This window comes from Melopsittacus undulatus, chromosome 9 (genome assembly GCF_012275295.1).
Source record: "Melopsittacus undulatus isolate bMelUnd1 chromosome 9, bMelUnd1.mat.Z, whole genome shotgun sequence".
Taxonomy (NCBI): Eukaryota; Metazoa; Chordata; class Aves; order Psittaciformes; family Psittaculidae; genus Melopsittacus; species Melopsittacus undulatus.
The window spans coordinates 28,746,218-28,765,027 of record NC_047535.1 but is presented as its reverse complement, the minus strand read 5'-3'; the positions used below and the strand labels follow the sequence as shown (position 1 = coordinate 28,765,027).

At 46.4% G+C, this 18,810-nt stretch overlaps 1 protein-coding gene across 3 annotated transcripts in view; it reads left to right on the top strand.

The window, feature by feature from the left end:
• Positions 1 to 18,810, top strand: part of PRICKLE2 (prickle planar cell polarity protein 2) — a 104,522-nt gene that overhangs the window by 51,033 nt on the left and 34,679 nt on the right. The window contains exon 1 of one of the 3 annotated variants that reach the window (XM_034065984.1): positions 12,985 to 13,415. The exons of the other annotated variants lie outside the window; for them this stretch is intronic. The gene's annotated coding sequence lies outside the window, so the exon portion shown is untranslated. Of the gene's footprint in view, positions 1 to 12,984; positions 13,416 to 18,810 lie in introns of those variants that run through there. 3 annotated transcript variants of the gene reach the window in all.

The following is an 18,810-nucleotide window of genomic DNA, read 5'->3' as shown; positions in this document are numbered from 1 at the left end:
ACACTTTCCACTAGAGCAGCTTGTTCCAAGCCCCTGTGTTCAACCTGGCCTTGAACACTGCCAGGGATGGGGCAGCCACAGCTTCTCTGGGCACTCTGTGCCAGCACCTCAGCACCTCCACAGGGAAGAACTTCCTTATATCTGATCTCAATCTCCCCTCTGGCAGGTTAAAGCCATTCCCCTTCTTGTGTCCCTACAGGCCCTTGTAAAAAACCCCTCTCTGGATGCCTTGGAAGCTGCTCTAAGGTCTCCCCCAGAGCCTTCTGAATGCGCTATTTGTGTGTGTTAACTGGGCTGGGGATGGAGTGGTGTTTCAAAGCCAGTTCTAGAGGATAAAATGCAGCTTTTAATCTCAAGTGGCCTTTAAATTTCCCATGCATTAGTGTACAGCACTGCAACAGTGTCTCTGTACAGCACTGCAGAAGCTGCCTCACCAGTTGGCACCAGTTCTTCACCAGTATTTGCCCACGCACCATCATTTGTTGCTTTCTCTCCCATATCTCAGAGTAGAAAGACTCAGATTTTTCACTTTGGAGGCTCCTTGTGACACATGTAACAGCAGCCTGTGCTTCAGACAAGCCTATTTGTTCATGCTTTTGTACTGTTTATTATTCTTAATGATATTCCCCTTGTTAGCCTTAGCTTCACACCATTCCCTGATGCAGAACTCGCTGAAACACTTACTGCGTGATGAGCCTGCTTCCATATATAAATTGGAGAGACAGAAGTTGGGACTCTCCCAGCTAAAATAGAACTAAATGCTTGCCCTCCAGTTACATTTTAGTATTTGTGCCAAAAAATTATGTATTTGGGAGGAATTACCAAAAGTTCTGACACATGCAAGCCTTATTCCTTTGAGTCTTATATTTTTAGCAATTTGGCATGAATTTGAGCTGTACAGCCTTCCTTTCTCATATGAAACTTTTCCCATGGCCCCTGTAAAAGCCAGAGCATCACCCCATGATGCAGAGCTGTGGGGAGCCACACGAACATGTCTCCAGCACCATGCTTGATCCAGCTGGGATGTGCTTGGATGGCAGCACTCAATCTCATGTGTCATGTTTGGCAGCATGCACAGACTCTGTAACCAGTGCTGCCTGTGTTGGCTACTGCTGGACACTTGGCAGTCCTTTTGTGGTCTTGGGTGATTGCAAGGAGATCCAAGGAGAGTTGTAGCTTTCGGTTTGGTTTGATTTGCAAAATAGCTTCTGAGATGAGGGCTGGTGGGAAAGGCTTGAATATATCAGTTCTGATGGCTTAGAAAACAATATCTGAGTATTTCTATATCATGATTACCATGACGTCATGAATGCAAGGCAGATCTTGTGTTCAGCTGTGCTTTGGACACCATAGGTGAGCATCACAGATGTAGCAATACCAGAGCAGCAACGGTGACACCTTTGGATGATCCATGTTCTCTTCCATGTCTGTCCTGGTTTGCTTGTGTAAGCTTGGACAATCATGGGCATCGTCCAGGTTTTAGATGGAAGAGTTGCAGCTCAGAGGTTGGTGTAGAAGCAGAGTCCAGGGATGTCAGTATCACAGTGGTGTGTGCAGTGCACCTCTGTTGTGGCCAGTACCTCTAGATGCAATGGAATAAGACAATAAAACCAGGCTAATAACTGTACTCTAAAAGAAATTATATTGCTGGCTTGTCCCCTCTGCTTTTCTTTCCCTGCAAATCCTGGGAGGAGGTACCTGAGATGAAATATTTGCTCTGACTGGGTTAGATTTCTCTTTACATTCCTTGGAAGTTTGCGTTTGGATTTTGCCCTCTTGCTGTTGGTTTAGGCAGTGGTGTTTCCAGCAGCTCAGTCACATGGGTATAGTTCCAACTGTTGGTATTTTGTGCAAAAATAAAAATGAAAGATGGGCCTGGGGAAGGAAGTGGCTATTTAATCACAGCGGGGCTCGCAGGAAAATGTGCATTAAATATTTATAAGATGGCATTCATTAACATTTTTACTGTGTTGGCACTGGGCAGTGCAGGAAAGCTGTCAGGAGAGTTGGAGTCTGTTACACAGCCCTAGTCCTGGAAAGCGCTGCTGCAGAGGAAAGGCATGAACACTTGCTTTGTTACCCCGATGTGTTCCTCACAGCTAGCACTGCATTTGGACCTGCAGTAGTAAGCAGGATTTCAATAGTTTCACTTAGTGAAAATGCTCAGAGTAGATATTTTAGGTCTGGTTTTTCTTTCATGTCTTTAGGTGAGTGCAAGTGACTGACACTGAACCCCTGGTTCGCAGGCAGACAATTAGAGAGATAAGCCTAAGTGACTTCATGTGTCTCCTTTTTAGATTGCTGAGTTCTGTAAAGGGCTGGGATTAGTAGAGATTTTCAGGGCACTGGAAATTGGCTGCCACGGGGGGTCTTGTCCAGCATATGCTGCAGGTATCAAGTTATGGAATGAAGTTGTCTGTGGACATGAAATGATGCCAGGAAGATTAAAACTGCTGATAAAATGCTATTAATGCTTGTTTCATTAACAACACAAGTTATCAAATTACTCTGGTGCTGTAAATGTGAAGTGTTTCTTATGTTTCAGTGAAACTATTTGAATGGTTGCAATAGGTTTATTTTACTGGCCATTGCATCCTCAGATAGAGGATCATGACAAAGGATGTTAAACTTCCCACGGCGTAAATGGAAGATCAAAGCAGTAGCAGCCAGATGAGTTAAATATTTGTTTGAGATGAGATAGGGTCTTATGTCACATTTTAGGACACCTTGTTTTGGATAAGGATGTTGAGCCTGATGCCAGCCCGAGGCTCGTGCCACAGGCTGTACTGGTGGCACAGGTCTGATTGATTTGGGGTCGAAAGTCTGTGATGCTGATCCTGTCCCATGCGTTAGCCACAGCAAGTGACATGCTCAGCTCCAGCTGCACCCTCAGGCACCTTCCTTGGGTGAGAGATAGTTCAACATGGTATTACTTGTCACTGGGAGACAGCTTTGTTCTACTTCTTAACAAGTGTAGAAGGGACTTATACAGCTGTAAGAGAATCGCCTCCTTAACCTGAATGCCTATTGGATAAAATAAAACCCAGTCTTGACCAATTAACGAATAGACTCACTGCAGATGTCTCTGCAATCCATTTGCCATAGAATGGTTTGGGTTGGAAGGGCCTTAAACCTCGTCCAGTTCCAGCCCCCCTGCCACGAACAGGGACACCTCACACTAGAGCAGGTTGCTCCAAGCCCCTGTGTCCAGCCTGGCCTTGAACACTGCCAGGGATGGGGCAGCCACAGCTTCTCTGGGCACCCTGTGCCAGCTCCTCCGCACCCTCACAGGGAAGAGCTTCTGCCTAAGAGCTCATCTCAGTCTCCCCTCTGTCAGGTTAAAGCCATTCCCCTTGTCCTGTCCCTACAGGCCCTTGTAAAAAGCCCCTCTTCAGATCTCTTGTCAGCCCCTTTAGGTACTGGCAGCTGCTCCAAGGTCTCCCCTTAAAAGGAGCCTTCTCAAGCTCTCTGGTGAGCTGTGTCTCAGCCAGGAGCTGGGGATGATCAGTGTCACAGCAAATGGCTCATGCTCCTCTGCTGCTTTCTCATGCTGCTTGTCCAGGACATGCAAATATGTTTCTTTGACTAGGAAATTAAAGAAATCTTTGTTCTGGCATCATGTGCTGTGTTTTTAACCAGTTGGTGCAGTGTTTGTTGACATCCTGGTCACTGCCTGTTTGCAGTTACTCCTGAGCTCCCCTGCCCAGCCTGGCTGGGGCTTCATTCTTTCACAAGGGGTTAAATCTCCTCAACGTAAACATTTCCTGCTTTCCAAGCATGTTACTTGTTGTCTCCATGTTCTTAATTTCTTAAGCACTGTAGGAAACTCCCTTGCATGAAGAGCTTAGATCTCACACCTCCAAACATCTTTCCAGTAAGTACTTTCTCAGTGTCTAACACCCACTAAAAAACAGTGGGAGCTGAATCCTTGACTACTGCCAAAATATCCAGATACTCTGAGCATCTGACTGCTTTCCTTGACCACTTCTGTTAGAACAGGGGGTAGCAGGAAAAAAGTGAGAAGAGCAATCCCTCCTGAAGCACAAGCACCAGGAATGAGTCAGAATTAGTCTGGGTCTAAGCCATAGCATATTTTGCAGCTTAGGACCCATAGCCTGTCACATAAGCAACTTTGCCACCCGTGTTGGCTGTGGATGATGATCCATCCCCTAAATCTGGTGGTTAGGGATGCCTGGTGCCTGGTTCTTGTGCTGGTGAGCTGCCAGCAAGTAGCATTTTCACCTAAATCCCCAACTGATTTTAAATGAGCATCCTACCCCATAACTTCTCCACCATTTTAAATGTTTCTAAACCAATTAACTCTTGGTAGTACAAATAATCATTGCACTCCAGTACACGGTATCTGCTTTCCAATCCTTTAAAATAGTCTCCTATCGAGACATCTCATTTGTTAAACCATGGCTGCTTCAGCTTTTGGTGAGCTGCAGAGCAACTCTTCTGTACTATATACTCAACGCCAACTTTGAGCAAACCCAGTGGGGATGGGGACAGGTGTGTTTCAAAGGTATGTATCTTACGGATGCTTTGGAGAAGGATGTTGTACATGAGCCCATCCAAGGAGGATGGATATATATTCTCTGTGTAAATGATTTTTGTCATATTTTGCCATTTTCTGTAGAAGAGCTCATTTCTGAGGCTCCAGGGACTTCAGAAAGTTGAGTATGGCAGGTTTGCCTTGACACAGAGGTGACAAGGTTTTGTTCAAAGCCATTTGCGAAATCATAGTTACACCAAAACTAAACCCAGTTTCATGTCCCTTCCGTTAGCACAGGGTGCTGCTTGCTCAGGTGAAGGTGGAGAGCCTGGGAATGCCGTGAAGTTATTTCCTCTGTGTCTTACATGGAATGGAAACTTCACCAAGTCAAAACTTCTGTCAAAGCAGAGATGTTACAGCAAGTGTCAAAATCCTTCTTAGCCACGGCTTTATGCACGTAGCAGCCGCTCAGGACAGGAAGGCAGCTGCCAAGCTGTGATCACTGCTTATTACACTAATTACAATAGTCTCGCCAGTATTGTGAGCTTCCCTTCTCCTTCCCCCAGCTGTCTCTCTGGTCATCCATGGTTGTCCATCTTTTTGACATACATGCTTGAAGTACTTGGTACCGCAGGGAGCCCAGCTGCACTCCCCCCTCTGCTACCCTGCTCTGATAAAAGGGAATGATTACAGTTTGCACAGAGAAGGAGTTTGGGGGATTGAGCTGTTTGCCCTGAAATAAGGCCATGGAAAGGTGAGATGTTGCCCCAACTCCACATTTACAAGGTTCTCAGCCAGGTGAGCTACCCTGGTCCAGAGCATCCCAACCTGTTTAGGATGAAGGGAAGAAGATAATGTCCAGCACTGGCTTCATTGCTTTTTTTCCTCCATATTTTGCAGTTTTCTGCCCTGTGCCAGTGCAATCAGTCTAAATACCGGTCAGAACAATCCCCACCAGTCTGGGTATGATGCAGGAAGGTTTCCAGCTCTAACCCAATCCACTATTCTCCAGAAATGTCCTCACCGCTCTGCCATGGGAGCCTGACCCCCAAATTGCTGTTCTTTTATTGCAAGGATACACTGTGAGTTAAATGCTCAACAAAAAGAAAGCTCCATTCCCTTGGATGCCCACCTGTTTTTTATTTCACTGGGGAGGGGTTATTGCTTGTCATAATTGCTTTGAGGAACAGCCCCATTCCAAAGCAGCCAGAAAATGCTTTCTGAACCACAAAACAATGGGACTCAGTACATCTCTAGCAGCAATAATTGCTTCTAGAAGGCTGATGTGTTTAGCCTGCTCATGTTTAGCAAACATGTTTGCTTTGCCTTTGAAGATAATGCTGTGTGCAGCACAGCATTGTAGGGAAAAAAGGGGAAGAAATGGCCTGTGGTTTTCAGCATGTTTAATGAGCAATGGCTGACAGGGAGCAATAGCATTCCCTAATGCTGGTGTCCCCCCTATTAATGGCTAGCGATTGGGTTTCTCCACCCCTCATGCTGCTTGAGCTGTGGGCAGGATGCCCTCATGGGCTCAAACAAGCTAGGAGCAGCATGCCTGGAGGGCAGCAGCAGCCTGGCACAGCGATGCTGATGTCCCCATGAGTGTGGGGCACTCCTGAACTCCCCTGGCTGGGGACATCTGTGAACCATGCCTCAGTGTGGCTGTGATGACAGCAATCAGCATCTCCTAGCAGGGCAGCTTTGACCCTTCACTAGAGGTGGTTTCTAGGTGCTGGGGCTTGTGTGGCATAGAGGGATGCTCCTGTGATGCTGCCTGCATGGGACCCATCAGGGAAAGTGTGAACTGGCTGGGAGCTGACATAGTAGGGAGCCAGCGCTGGAGTCAGGGACTATGCTTCTAATTCACCCTCTCCTGATATAGTCTTAATTCCTCCCCGTGGGTCCTGTTCCCCCCTGTTCCTCTAGTAGATGATTTAGTTGCCTTTCCGTATAGATCATGATAAGATAAAAGCATAGCCATGTTTTACAACCAGGGGAGCAGGTTTAGAGGATGGCAGGTTATACAAAGAAGGGATTCAGGTTTCCAGCTACATTCTCACTGCTGTGGCTGCCTTTGATGAGGGCTGTGATTGATGCTGCGTTTGGAAGCAGGCAGCCATCAGCCAGCGACGTGCTGACCTTTCCTTGACGGGCCGAGCAGCTCTAATGATCTTGATGGGGCTGGCGATTTGTATATTGAGTTTGATGTACGAGGCTTGACGCAGCATGGAGAAATGGGGCTGGGGTATGACTGACAGCCCTTTCTCATTAAGGGTGGTAAGGCACGAGACTATTTTCCAGTGGTTTCTTTCAGTGGGAATGTTTTGCCCATGATACTGTAGCAGAGAAGTTTTGCTGTTAAATATCTTCTTTTATATATAGGTTCCAAGCAGTTAAGAAAAAAAGCTGAGAGTGAAGTAATTTGCAGGCCAGAAGGCTTATCTCTTAAAGAGCTGTTCAAATTAGACACTTAATTAATATTTAGTAAGCTAATTTTATCCTGACTTTAATATTTATCCTTAGGCAGATAAAGCAATGCAGTAGCTCATGTCCAGGATTATTATGGGGTGGGTTTTTTTGGTAATTTATTTGTATAAAATTTCAAACTCTTGACTTCTTTCAGGCAACATTAAAACCTTTTAATTTCCATGAGTCGAGCTCTGTGTAAATCACACCCTGGTTGGCACATCTCTTGGGTGCTTGTGGCAAGAGTAATGAATTTCATGGTTTGTTATGAGCTACTAAAACCAACACAAACACAGAAAGCCCGTGGTAATCTCAGCATATCATTCAAGGAAGCAATTTATTCCTAAGTATGAACAAATGTCAAGCCACGATAACAAATTGTTATTACTAATTAAAACAAAGGGAAGAACAGCAAACATCTCTTGCCATTTATGTGCAGTGCCAGCCTATCTCAGGGATGCTGGAGCTCCATCCAGCTTCAGGCAGTGGGGTAGCCAGGCTGTAAACCTCTACAGAGCCCAAGACACGTTGACCTCTGTGTGCTCAGGCAGGATACAGAGCCATGGTCTTAAGCTGGGCAACATTCAGGTTTAAATCAAGATGCCAATTTTCGTCATTTTATTGTTGAAGGTTTAAAATGTATTTAAAATTGAGGTTAGCTGGATTGTAGAAGTCTTGTAATGGATGGAGCTTGGGGTAGACCAAAATAACACATTCCAGTCCATCTGCTTGCCCTGGCTGGTTTTATATCATCCAGGTCTACGTCATGCTCTCAGTTATGACATAAACACCTATTTTGTCACCTTTCTCCCCACTGAGCAGTTAGGAGGTAAGGAGCTGGGTGCTTTCCTGACCATGGCCAATCTCCCTGTGTTTGCAAATACACTGGGAAATTTCAGACTCAAAAGGGATCATGAAAGCCCATTTCTGTTCATGACCCAATAAACAGTCTGGTTTAGGGAGGTAAAAATCAGACTTGTGTTGCTTGGCCAGCACTTGGGACTCACCTCTGAGCGCAGAGATGGTTAAGCGTCATATCCCAGTCCTCGGGGTGGATTCACAGCTTTTGAGTGAAGGAGCAGGTTGTGCATAGCTAAAGCAGAAGGGAGCTCGGTAAGCAAAGGCAAGAAATCCTCAGGGCATAACCAGTGACCCAAAACACTCTCTTAGACAGGTCTGAAACCAAAAGATAGAATAAAAACCATCTAATATGACAGCAACTGACAGAGGCAGGCAGCAAGAAGGGCGACAGCAAGGGAGTCCTGAGCTGCTGCCAAAGCACACGTTAATGCAGACTTGCAGGGTTGGTTGGTTATCCTGAAAATACATCTTCTATTTTGTGTAAATGGAAAGTTAATTTGTTGCTGATCAGAGGTTTAGATCTTTGGAGAACATACCACCAGATAAGCTGAAGATCTATGCTCTTCCTTCACAACATATTTTCAGCGAACACTTTATTGTTCGTGGAAGGGCACCAAGAAAAATGTCATTAAATATATAGCTGCGTTGAGTTTATTTAACTTAAATTACAATACAGAGCTTTAATGAGGCTTTTGTAGACATCATTAAAGGACACGATTAAAAAATGTTCAGATGAGAATATGATCAGGGCTGGCAAAAGGGAGAAAACCACACACGTATCCAGATTGTTATTCGCATTCAGTTATAAATTTGATTTCAGCTTACAAAAGTAGAAAACATGGTATTGCTGAGTTAAAGCTGGAGGCCTTATTATCATTAAGCTCTCCAAAGCTTCTTGCATTAAGTTGATTAAAAAAAATAGAGGTACAGTGATGGACCGAAATGCCATCCATGGCATGCTCCATGTGTTGCATCAGAGTGTGTAGTGCCTGTCTGTGATCTGGGAGTGCATGGTGGGGTGGGGACAGTCAATAGGTGACAGTCATTTTGGGGTGTCTTCTCATTGGGGGTGCAAGGCAGTGGTTCTCATGAGCAGCAGCGCAGTGTGCTGCAGCATCACCCTTGCCTTTGGGTGGTTCGGTGCTGCCAGAGGACACGGAGGGCACAGGCTTGTCACTGTGCTCTGCCTGTGCACCAGAGGATGCTGCAAGGGTCAGCCCTGTCTCTCTGGGTGAATCCTTAGGAAATACAGAAAATAGCCTCGAATATCAGCCACAGGTTGGACTGTACCTCTCCGTCTGTGCCAGCTGCTGCTGGGCTCCATGGTGTTTTAGAAACTAAATCCCTCCTTGCAGACTGCTAGCACAGATCCTTACCCATGGCTCTGACAAAAAGGAGTGCAGCAATGGTGACAGTAGGAGAGGGTCTGTCTCAGGCAGCAGCCACAAAGAGCAGCCCTAAGGAAAAGAGGAGGCCAAGGTTTTGGGGATTAATGAGCTGATGTTGATCTCTCTGCCCCTCCCTCCATCTCATTTTTCTTTGAGGTAAGACATCCCTACTTCTGGCATTGAGAGGTGTGGGGAGGATCTGCTGCCTTGCTTAAAAACATAAGAATTAAAAAGAGAGCTCAACCTCATTGAAAGTCCTGACCTGTATTTCATTACTTTAGTTTTCCGAGGATCTTTCGCCATACCTTGGGCACATCCCTATGTGCCTTCCAAAGAGCCAGGCATTTTGCCAGGAGGAGTGGGCTGGACCCTGCCTCCCTTCTCTGCTCACTGCTAACAGCTTTTTGCAATACCTTTGCCTTTCCCCTCCAGTGTTTACTAAGCTGTACCCTCTCCAGCCTCTTGTTCTCCTGCTTAAGCCTTTCTCATGGCCATGGGAGCACAGCTCTGACTGAGACCATGCTGACCCATCCTGGCACCCAGGCGGGAGCGCTGGCTCTGTGAGCAGAGGTTTCTCTGCAAATTACAGGGGCGAGCATGGGAACGGAGGGGAAAAGCCACTGTGAGTATTCAATTCTGCATTTCTGTGGGTAGAAAGAGCAATGGGAAAGCAATCTGTTATTGTGGCTGTCACTGTGAGCCAGAACGGGCTCAGTGCTGGTGGGAGACCTGCCATCCCACTGATCCCATGTTTCATGCAGCACAGGGAACAGCCTTTGTCCCTCCACAGGCAGCATTTCAGGGCAGCTGAGGCTGGAGCCTCTGTGACTTCCCAAGGTAGCAGTGTTGTGCAGTGCCATGGCACGCTGCAGCAGAGGATGCTCACTAAATAATTCAGAAAGGCAACTTGATCTGACATTCATCAGGTTAATAGCCCAGGGACCTTGAGGGCAGCAGTCTGCTGTCACTGCACATGGCCATGCCATGTAGCTCATTGTCATTGGGAGAGTCAACAATGTCACATGGAGCTCTATTGATTGATGGACGATCGATATCCCAAGGTGATAAAATACAGTGTTTATGAAACATGGGCTTTTTTTTGTTAAAATAGTTAAATTTGTGATTTCTTAAATTAGCCAAAGGGATGTGTTTATGCAAATGGAAGAAAGTTTGAAGTTTGCTGGGTTTGGATCTTTGTCTTTAAAACTAGCAGCAAAGGGCAGAAGGATGTGTCTACCTTTACAGGCAGAGTTATCCATCTCTCACCTTTGCACCTAAGCAGAGGCTTACTGCTCTTGACCTTTCTTTATTTCAGTAGCTAAGGTTTTACTTCTGGTCATTTGCTTTGTTGCTGGCAGTTGTTAGTGTCCATCCTCATAGCAGTGCAAGTCCTTCATGTGACCTTTGATAATGTCCTCCACTGGTTTGGTATTTTACTTGCTGCTTAATGAGACACCCATTTCACCTGCATAATGTGCAGAATCCATCAAAAAATCTTGTGTGCCTTCTGGAGTTATTCCAACCCATGACCTTTTCACAAGCCTTGCAGTAGGTAATGGCAGTATGAAGCAATTGCCAATGAACCAGCAGCTTTCATAGCAGGCAGGCTTATTTCCACTTTCCTAAGACAGCTGTGTGTCCAAATGGGGCAGCTTCTAATCTGATTTCGCATCTCAGAAGAGACAGTTTGTTGGATTTAGTGGCTGTTTAGCTTTGCAAGTATTGGAACAAGAAGTCTGCCAGGAGTGATGACAATTATACATGCTGTTTGGAGATATAAAGCTCTTCTGCTCATAGCTGAGATGTTGTAAGTGTTGGTCTTAGTGAGACCATAAGATTACATCTGCTCATGATTCTAACTCCCGTGTTGTCTTTGTGGATCAATTTATACTTAAAAGTTTGCAGTTTCTGGTGTGATCCCATTCTTGGGTGATCCACGTGGCCAAAACAGCCCTGTCAACCTTCCCTCTGAGCACGGGGTGGGCTGGTTGGTCCTGCTCAAGTGGCACTTGGAGCATTAAAAGACCCCTTATAGCTAAAGGTCCTTTGCTCCTTGGAAGTTAATGCAGATAAAGTCAGGCATTTTACTTGTGTTTGTTGAAAATTAGCAGCTACAGGACTTGCTGTGTGGAGGGACACGTATTCTTTGTGCCAGTTGTAGCCCTGAGTCACTGCTGTGTGGTTTTAGCAGTAGGTTTGCAGGGAAGATTGTTACAGTAAACACGGGTAATTTCTGCTCCACAGCCCTTCTGCTCAACATTACCATTTTATAAGTAGGTTTCTTCATTTGCTTTTACCCAAGTCAGTTTTGTCTCATTTCCTTTGTATTTTAATTAATATGCTCGGAATTTAAGAGGAAAAATGCATCATCTTGAGGCCTTGGCATGTTAACCATAAAGAGGCAGCTGGCAGCCTGTGCACAGCCCCAGTGCAAGCTGGAAGGGGCAAAATGCACCACTTTAACAAGCTGAAGGCTCAAGGGAGTTTTTTTCCTACAAGTTCTACTGCTCTGTGTAGTTGAAAGGACTCTTCTTTGCATTTCAGCCATCCCCAGTAGAAGTGGAGGTGACACTGCACTGTCCTCAGTGAAAGGAAAGTCTGACCTTGAGATTTTGAGTGTAATTCCATATAATGAAACCTAATTTATGAGCCTTAATAATAATAATAATTTAAGGCATTTGAGACTGCAGGGAGACTCACAGCTGTAGTTTCTGCATCCTTCTGTGTTCTGTAAACACAGTTAACGTTGCCAAATATCAAGGGCTCCGAAATCTGGAGCCAGACCCCAAAAGTCAGGAGCATGCTAGAAAAGCACTACATGTTGGGCAAGTTTTATTTGCTTTCTGTGTGTTTCTGAGTCCACAGAAACTAGGGTTTATAATTTCACTCACTTTTTGCAAATGCAAAAGCTAAGATGTACGTTCTCCTCCAGTTGGCTTGAATTAGAGATTCATTTGTGACCACCTAATTCCCAAGCAACGGGCTTTAAGAGCAGCAGAAGAGATTTGGCAGCGTAGCTCCCTCTCTGCTTTTTCTTTTCCGAGGGGATGGGAGGCTGGGGGTAGGAGTCTTCCTCATCCCTGTTGGGATGGTATATTCCTGTGGCTCACAGTACCTGAGATACATACAAAAGGTGCAAATCTTGCATCTCTCAGGGCTGTATGAAAGAAAATGTGTTAAAATATGTGATAACCAAAATGCCATGCTAATAACTTATATTTCCCAGAATATTTAACCCTGCTGGTACACAAACACACTGCATCTAAAAACCAGTGGGGAATCAACAGCAAACAACTACAGAAAATAATTAAGAGGGCATTGAAAGCCAGGAGAAAAATGATACGTTGCTCAGAGATGGTTGCTCTAATAGCCAGCATACCTAAGAAATGGTGCCTGAAGTTTGACAGCCAGTTGAGATTCGGTCAGCATCAAATAAAGATGATAGTTTGGGAAAGGATAATTAGTGTCTTCACACCATTCATTTTTTGGGCTGCTGGTGCAGAGCCAAGTCTTTGAAAACATGCAAGCCAGTGAGAAGGATGGGGGGGCTAGGGGGGGTTGTCATTCCCTTTCCCTAAGCAGCCTACAGGATTTACTGATTCTGAAGAGCAGCTGATTTCCATGTAAATAAATGGGAGGGTGGCCGGGCCGTGGCGTGGTCCGGATGCGGTGACTTTGGCTTGCTGACATCATTGCTCATTAGCATGCAGGAGAGGAGAGCAATGCAACAGCAGAGCCCCGCGCCGGCAATTATTCTCCATGGGCTGCATCTGTCCTCGTTAATTCTTTGCGCTGGGAGAGCTAATCGGACATCCTCTTGCCACCTCGAAGGGTCATTTAGCAAGAGGCAGGCTGGAAGGGGGAGCTGCTGAATTCAGTTGAACTGGGAGCAGAGACAGAGGGCACCCTCCGGAGCCACGTTTCAGAGCAGGGCAGTCGAAGCAAGAGCTCAGGACGCGGGCAGGAATGGCACGTTATTCCATGGCAGGTTTCCTTCGGAGACACACCGTGGTCTGAAGGGCTCTGACGAAAGCTCGTCTGGTGGCAGGCAGCGTGTGTCGGGGCGGTGGGATGCTTTATGGCACTGTGATACTTGGGCTGGTCCTGGGAGCTGCCCACCAGCCGAACGGCGACTGGTACAACTAGGACAGCCGAGCAACCCGCTGGATTCTCTCCTCTTGTGCTGTCGCCGTCGGTACGAACAGGTAAGAAAGTGCTTTTTGGCAGCAACTTCAAAGTTGTCGTGGATTTTCAGGAGGGATAGAAAGTAGGAAAGAGGAGGAGGAATAAGGAGCATTCTGTGGATGCACGTAGCTGCGTGCTAACTTTGCTCAATGTACTGTTGGTGGTGAGCTCCGAGGGGGCTGCGCTTTTCATCCTGCAGCCTTTGCTGTTCTTGTTGTTTACAACTGGAAAAGGTTAATTGTTAAATTGCTTTTCTGCAGCTGCAGGAAGTCGGGGAGAAACATTGATGCCACCGTAATGGATTTTTCATTTAAGAGATAATCAGGAAGGCTCAGCTGGCTCCAAATAGGAATAAGTATTATAAAAAATCCTCATCTCTCAGTGTTAATTTCTTTGCTCTGGTAAACGCAGCTTCTGGAAGCCTGGGTTCTCTGCGTGTTTTCTAAGCAGGCTGCGTGCAGGCTGGTGTTGTGGCTGAGGACATTACTGTTCAGATGTTTATTGTGGTGGTTTTGCTTCCTGAGGGTAGAGAGTTTTAAAGTAATAATCTTTCTATGTCCTTCTTTTTTCATGCCAGAATGCCTCACTATAAACCAACCTTGAACTGCAACCTGGGGGTATGTTTTTCAATGCAATCTTTCCAAGTCAAATTTCCTTTTTCTCTTGTTCCTTGAAGGAACATTTTAAGCAGATGTGACACAGACATGACCTGTGACCATAGCAAGATTTTAATCCAGTTACTCTTTGTTTTGTAGCCCTGATTCCGTGGCAGTGCTAAACACTGATTGAATCTTTTCAAGCCGTTGAGGATTAGCGCTGGATAGAATGATGCCAAAATAATTACTCACACCAGATGCAGTGTCATCTTTTTAGTTTTAGCTCTCTTATCTTGTAACTTATCTCACTTATTTTTATTCAGCAATTATTTCTCCTACTGAGGGAGCACTTACATGTCTCACATCACTGCATTGTGTTTATAAGGGTGCCAGCTAGAGCCTGCGATAAAGATTTGTAAAGTAAAACTATCTGCTGCTAACAAGATTATATTTTGCTGCGTATTTTAATCTTCCCCCGTTGCGTGTGTTCTACCAGCCACATTCAGCTTAACAAAATGACCCAGCCTTGCGCACTTGCTGCTGGCAGACTTGCTCAGGCTAAGCCATCACGTACACAGATGAGGCTGGCAGTGATTGCTTTCACAAGCGGGTTGGTATTGCCTGTCTCAGGAGATGTGTCTAAGCCTTAAGTTTTGAAATCATTTCAATTTTCAGTCCTGCTCATCCTGCTTCTGAGCATTTTGCCTGTTAGTCAGGCTTTTTCCTTTAGGATGTATGGCCTGGGAGGTGCTCGACTTGCAGCTTGTTTACTGCTTCCCATGGTTTCTGCTTGTCATGCTGCAAATGCAAACTGGTGGAGTCCCTCAAAATAGAACTTACAGCCCCAGGGCAGATAACTGGGAACCTGCTTAGCTTAGGCTGAGATCAGTGAGATGGACTGAAAGTCTGACACAGCATGGGGAAAGAGAGGGGCAGGAAGTTAAATGCTTCCTTGAAAAGACCAGGGTTCTGCAAACTTGAGAGGACATGCTGAACAGAGACAGGGTTCTTCATGAAGAGCTGGTTTGGGATCCAGGAGAGCCTAAATCTTGCTGGAACCCGAGGCTTGGAGGTGATTAAGTTCCTTCAGTTAAGCAGCAGAAAGAAACCACCCTGTGATGCAGCTCTGCATCTTGTTAGGCTGAGATGCCACCAAATAGTATAAATAACATCTGACCATCTAACCCACAAGGTAGGACAGGGGCTTTGCTCATGGAAGGGAGTGCTGCTGACCTCAGCCCAAAGGGAGGGTTTGATGAGGGACCTGCCCCATCCCTGCTCACTGGCTCTCAGTGCAGTGGGGTTGGGTTTGTCCTGTTATGGGGGACCTCAACCCCGTTTCTGGTGTCTACAGCTCCTATGCCTGCCCATCCTGTGGTTCTCCCTGCCCTCCAAAATCATGAGGTTGGCTTCAGCATTGTTTACCCACCAGCTTTGGGGTTGTTATTGCTGTTATTGAGCCTGTTGTTCTCTTCAGCCTGAAAACAAGGGGTTTGATTTCTTCTCCATGAACAGAATAAAATACATGTTTGTTATTGTTTCTGTGTGCTAAGAGGCCTTTGAGGTGTGGGGGAACCAACCAACGCAACCTAACATAAATATGTTGAGAAGAGTGGTAAGCCTGTGAGCTGGCAGGCTGCCGCCATCATCTCAGATGTGACAGAGCAGCCTGTTGGACATGTTTTCTCCTGGTAGCATGGATGGGAAACAGGCTGGGGCTCACAGCACCTTGTTTTTCCTCTTCTCTCTATTCCCCTTGCTTGATCTGCAGCTCACATGGGTGTAGCACTTTTCCCCCCTCTGTCTAACTTTATACTGCAAAGTACATTGATGGCTCCAAATACAGAGTTGAGATCTGCTGAGTTATTAACATCCCTTAATTTAACCATCTCGTCTTTATACAAAGTTTTCACGGTTCATGTTAAGGGTTGCAGCTCACAGGAGCAGCCTGGCAATGTGGTTCAGGTCAAAAGGGTGTTTAAGCACCCTGGGGGTCTTACCAGCTGATGAGGAGAAACTGGAGCTCAAGCAGGGACCTCTGTTCACTTCAGAGCACTGGGGTGCTCCTGGGCTCTCCAGAATGACTTGTGATGCTTCCCAGCTCCCACAGTTTAATTTAACCACAGACTGGAAATGTTGGTTGGGGTTGAATTCATGTTGGAGTAGTGTTGAAACGTCTGGCCATGGTTTCGAGCTATGGTCCTGGTTCCTTTTTTGCCCAAGAGGGCACCAAGGCAGCCTACATGAAGGATTGTGTTTTCTCCCACTTTCTTGGTCTCATCTGGGAGGAGCACAGCCTTGTGTGCTGATGATTGTTGCCTGCAATGTCATGCCTAGGACCTCAGACAGCAAAACTGGAAGCAGCCTGGAAGCTGCCCAGAGCCATGCCACATGGAAGCATGGCTTGGGGACAGGGCAGTGGAGGCCCCCAGACAGATGTTCCATCTGCTTGTTGAATTGATGGTCCTGATTCACTATGAAGTCAGACCAACTTGGAGACAGCTTTTGTTCATACATGGCTACCACTGGCAATACTGTAGATAGTTCTATTTTTCCCTTTCTTAATTAAGCAAGAATAACTTTTGGAATGGTAAAGGATTTTTAAAAAGTCTTAAAAATAAAATTAGACTTCAGTCTGAGGCTGAGCATGAGCATGAGCAACTTCAGTCGGAGGGGAGGATTTTTCCAGGAGTGGAAATGGGGTTTGTAATAAAAGCTTCAGTGCCACCCTGGATACATTCGCAATTGCTGCTATTGGTACTGTGGAGGTCAGAGGGGATTTAAAACAAAGCAGCAGTGGAAATCTAACGTGTCTCAAACAAATCAAGTGGGTAGGGAAGATGGATGAGAGTCTGACTTGCAACTCTTCCATCCTTTCTGTGTTTCCCTGCTTGTTGCACAGCTTTCCAGAGATGAGTAGCTACTCGTGCTGCTCATGGCTGTCTGGGGCTACTGGGAGCTTTTGGTTCAAAATACAGTATTAGAGAAGTTGGAGAAGGAGGCAGAGCTTCAGCTCACACTGCCTGTTTTGAGCAGAAAAGCTTGGGGCTCTGATGATGCTCAGGTGAAGCCATGGTTGGGTGCTGCCTGTGGGTACCCCCAAACCTCAGCTTCCCATTTGTGAAATAGGAGAGTGGTGCCCATGCTGCTGTGCTCTCCCTATGGCAGTGAAGCACTGTGTTAATTTTTCAGTGAGATAAATGTTTGCCATGCCTGTGGGGTGTGGAGAAATGGTTCTGCATAGCTGGAGCTCACTCAGGGTGGAAAGATGCCTCATTAGCTCTCAAATGAGGGGAGGAGATAACAGGCAGAGATAATAAGACACCCTTGTTAAGAAACTCAGGGGTCACATGAGCTGCCCCAAATCCTCAGAGTCTCCTGTTTCTGAGATGTCTTGTGATTTACTGGCTGGTGACTGACCCAAAAGCCTCACAGCAGTCAGAACGATGGAAAAAAATCAAGCTGCTCTGTACGTCTTAAGCCAGCAGAAGGGGAATTGCCCCTTTGAGTTATGCACCCCATCCGAGCTGAGCAGACTATTGCTTTTTTGAGGGATTCCAAATCTTGCATGTTAATATGTGCACAAATACATGCAAATCCTTTACTACAGACTCAGCAGAGGCATCGCTTGCCCTGTCGTGGGCTGTGGCATTCATGCTCCTTGCATTGTCTGGAGATGGAGCTGCTCCCTGATACAGTCCATTTATTTCCATCCCAGAAGAAATAACTGAGAAGCAGAGATAAGCAGCCCTTGGAGAGGGGGGAGGAGGTGATAAGGGCTGTTTGCTGAGTTCCTTCTTTGTCTGAGAGGAATTTTAACATTTCTGCCACTGTTCCAAACTCTGCTTTCAATCTTGCTGTTGCCAAGAGGTGATGGGCTCTTCTGCTGCCCTTGTTTAACATGGCTTTGGCACCCAGACTGAGGAGGCTTGGCTTTGATGGCATTTACCTCTCGCATGCCCAGCCAGCCAGGCCAGCATCTGTGGCTGGAAGAGCTCTATGGCCAGGAGCTCTTCCTGCAGGCAGGATTCTGCTGCCCTCAGAGCCCCAAGGGAGTCTGGTCCTGCCTGTGCCACCCAGACCCCAACCCACACAGACTTTGCTGGGAGATGCTCCTCTGTTGGGGCTACAGAGGATTTGCAAGGACACACTTCACCTTGGCTTCAGGCTGCCCTGGTCCTTCTTCCTTCTTTTTTTAGCTCTGCTAGTGCTTTTCCTGTTTATTGTCACAGCAGAGAGACCCCAGCTCTCTTCAGAAAGCTGGGGGCACACTCACAGCTCTCTCCAGAGCCTCTTGCACAGCACTCGTGTTTTCAGTGTGGGTTAACTTATTGTTGGTGCCACTGCAATGATGAAAGGGCTGTGGGAGGCTCCAGAGATGGCAGAGGCTGTGCTTCAGTAACCATGGTGTACAAGAGACTGCCTCATCCCAGAGACCTCACAGGTCAATTGGGCTTGTGTTGAGCTGTGTGTAGCTGGAGCTGGGCTGGAAACGTGCTTCTGAATCCTAAACAAGAGAGACTCTGAAGCCAGGTTCTCCACTTGCTGTGTGGGGCCCTGTTTGCTTCAGGTTCCCCTCGTGTGCTGGTTTTCATCCATAGATGATGTGTGGGGTGTTGGATCCAGTTTGCACCATCCCCCCGCACCAGTGGATGGGTGGGGATATAACTGGAGGTGGGGATTAGAGCTTCCTCTAAGGAGAGTTGCCAAGAGCAAAGTAAAATACATCCATCTTGTAACTTCCTCACGCGAGGCACTGGCCTTGAGGAGAACAGACTTTTCAATCTGTTCCTGAGCCAGTTACTGCTTTGTACCATGT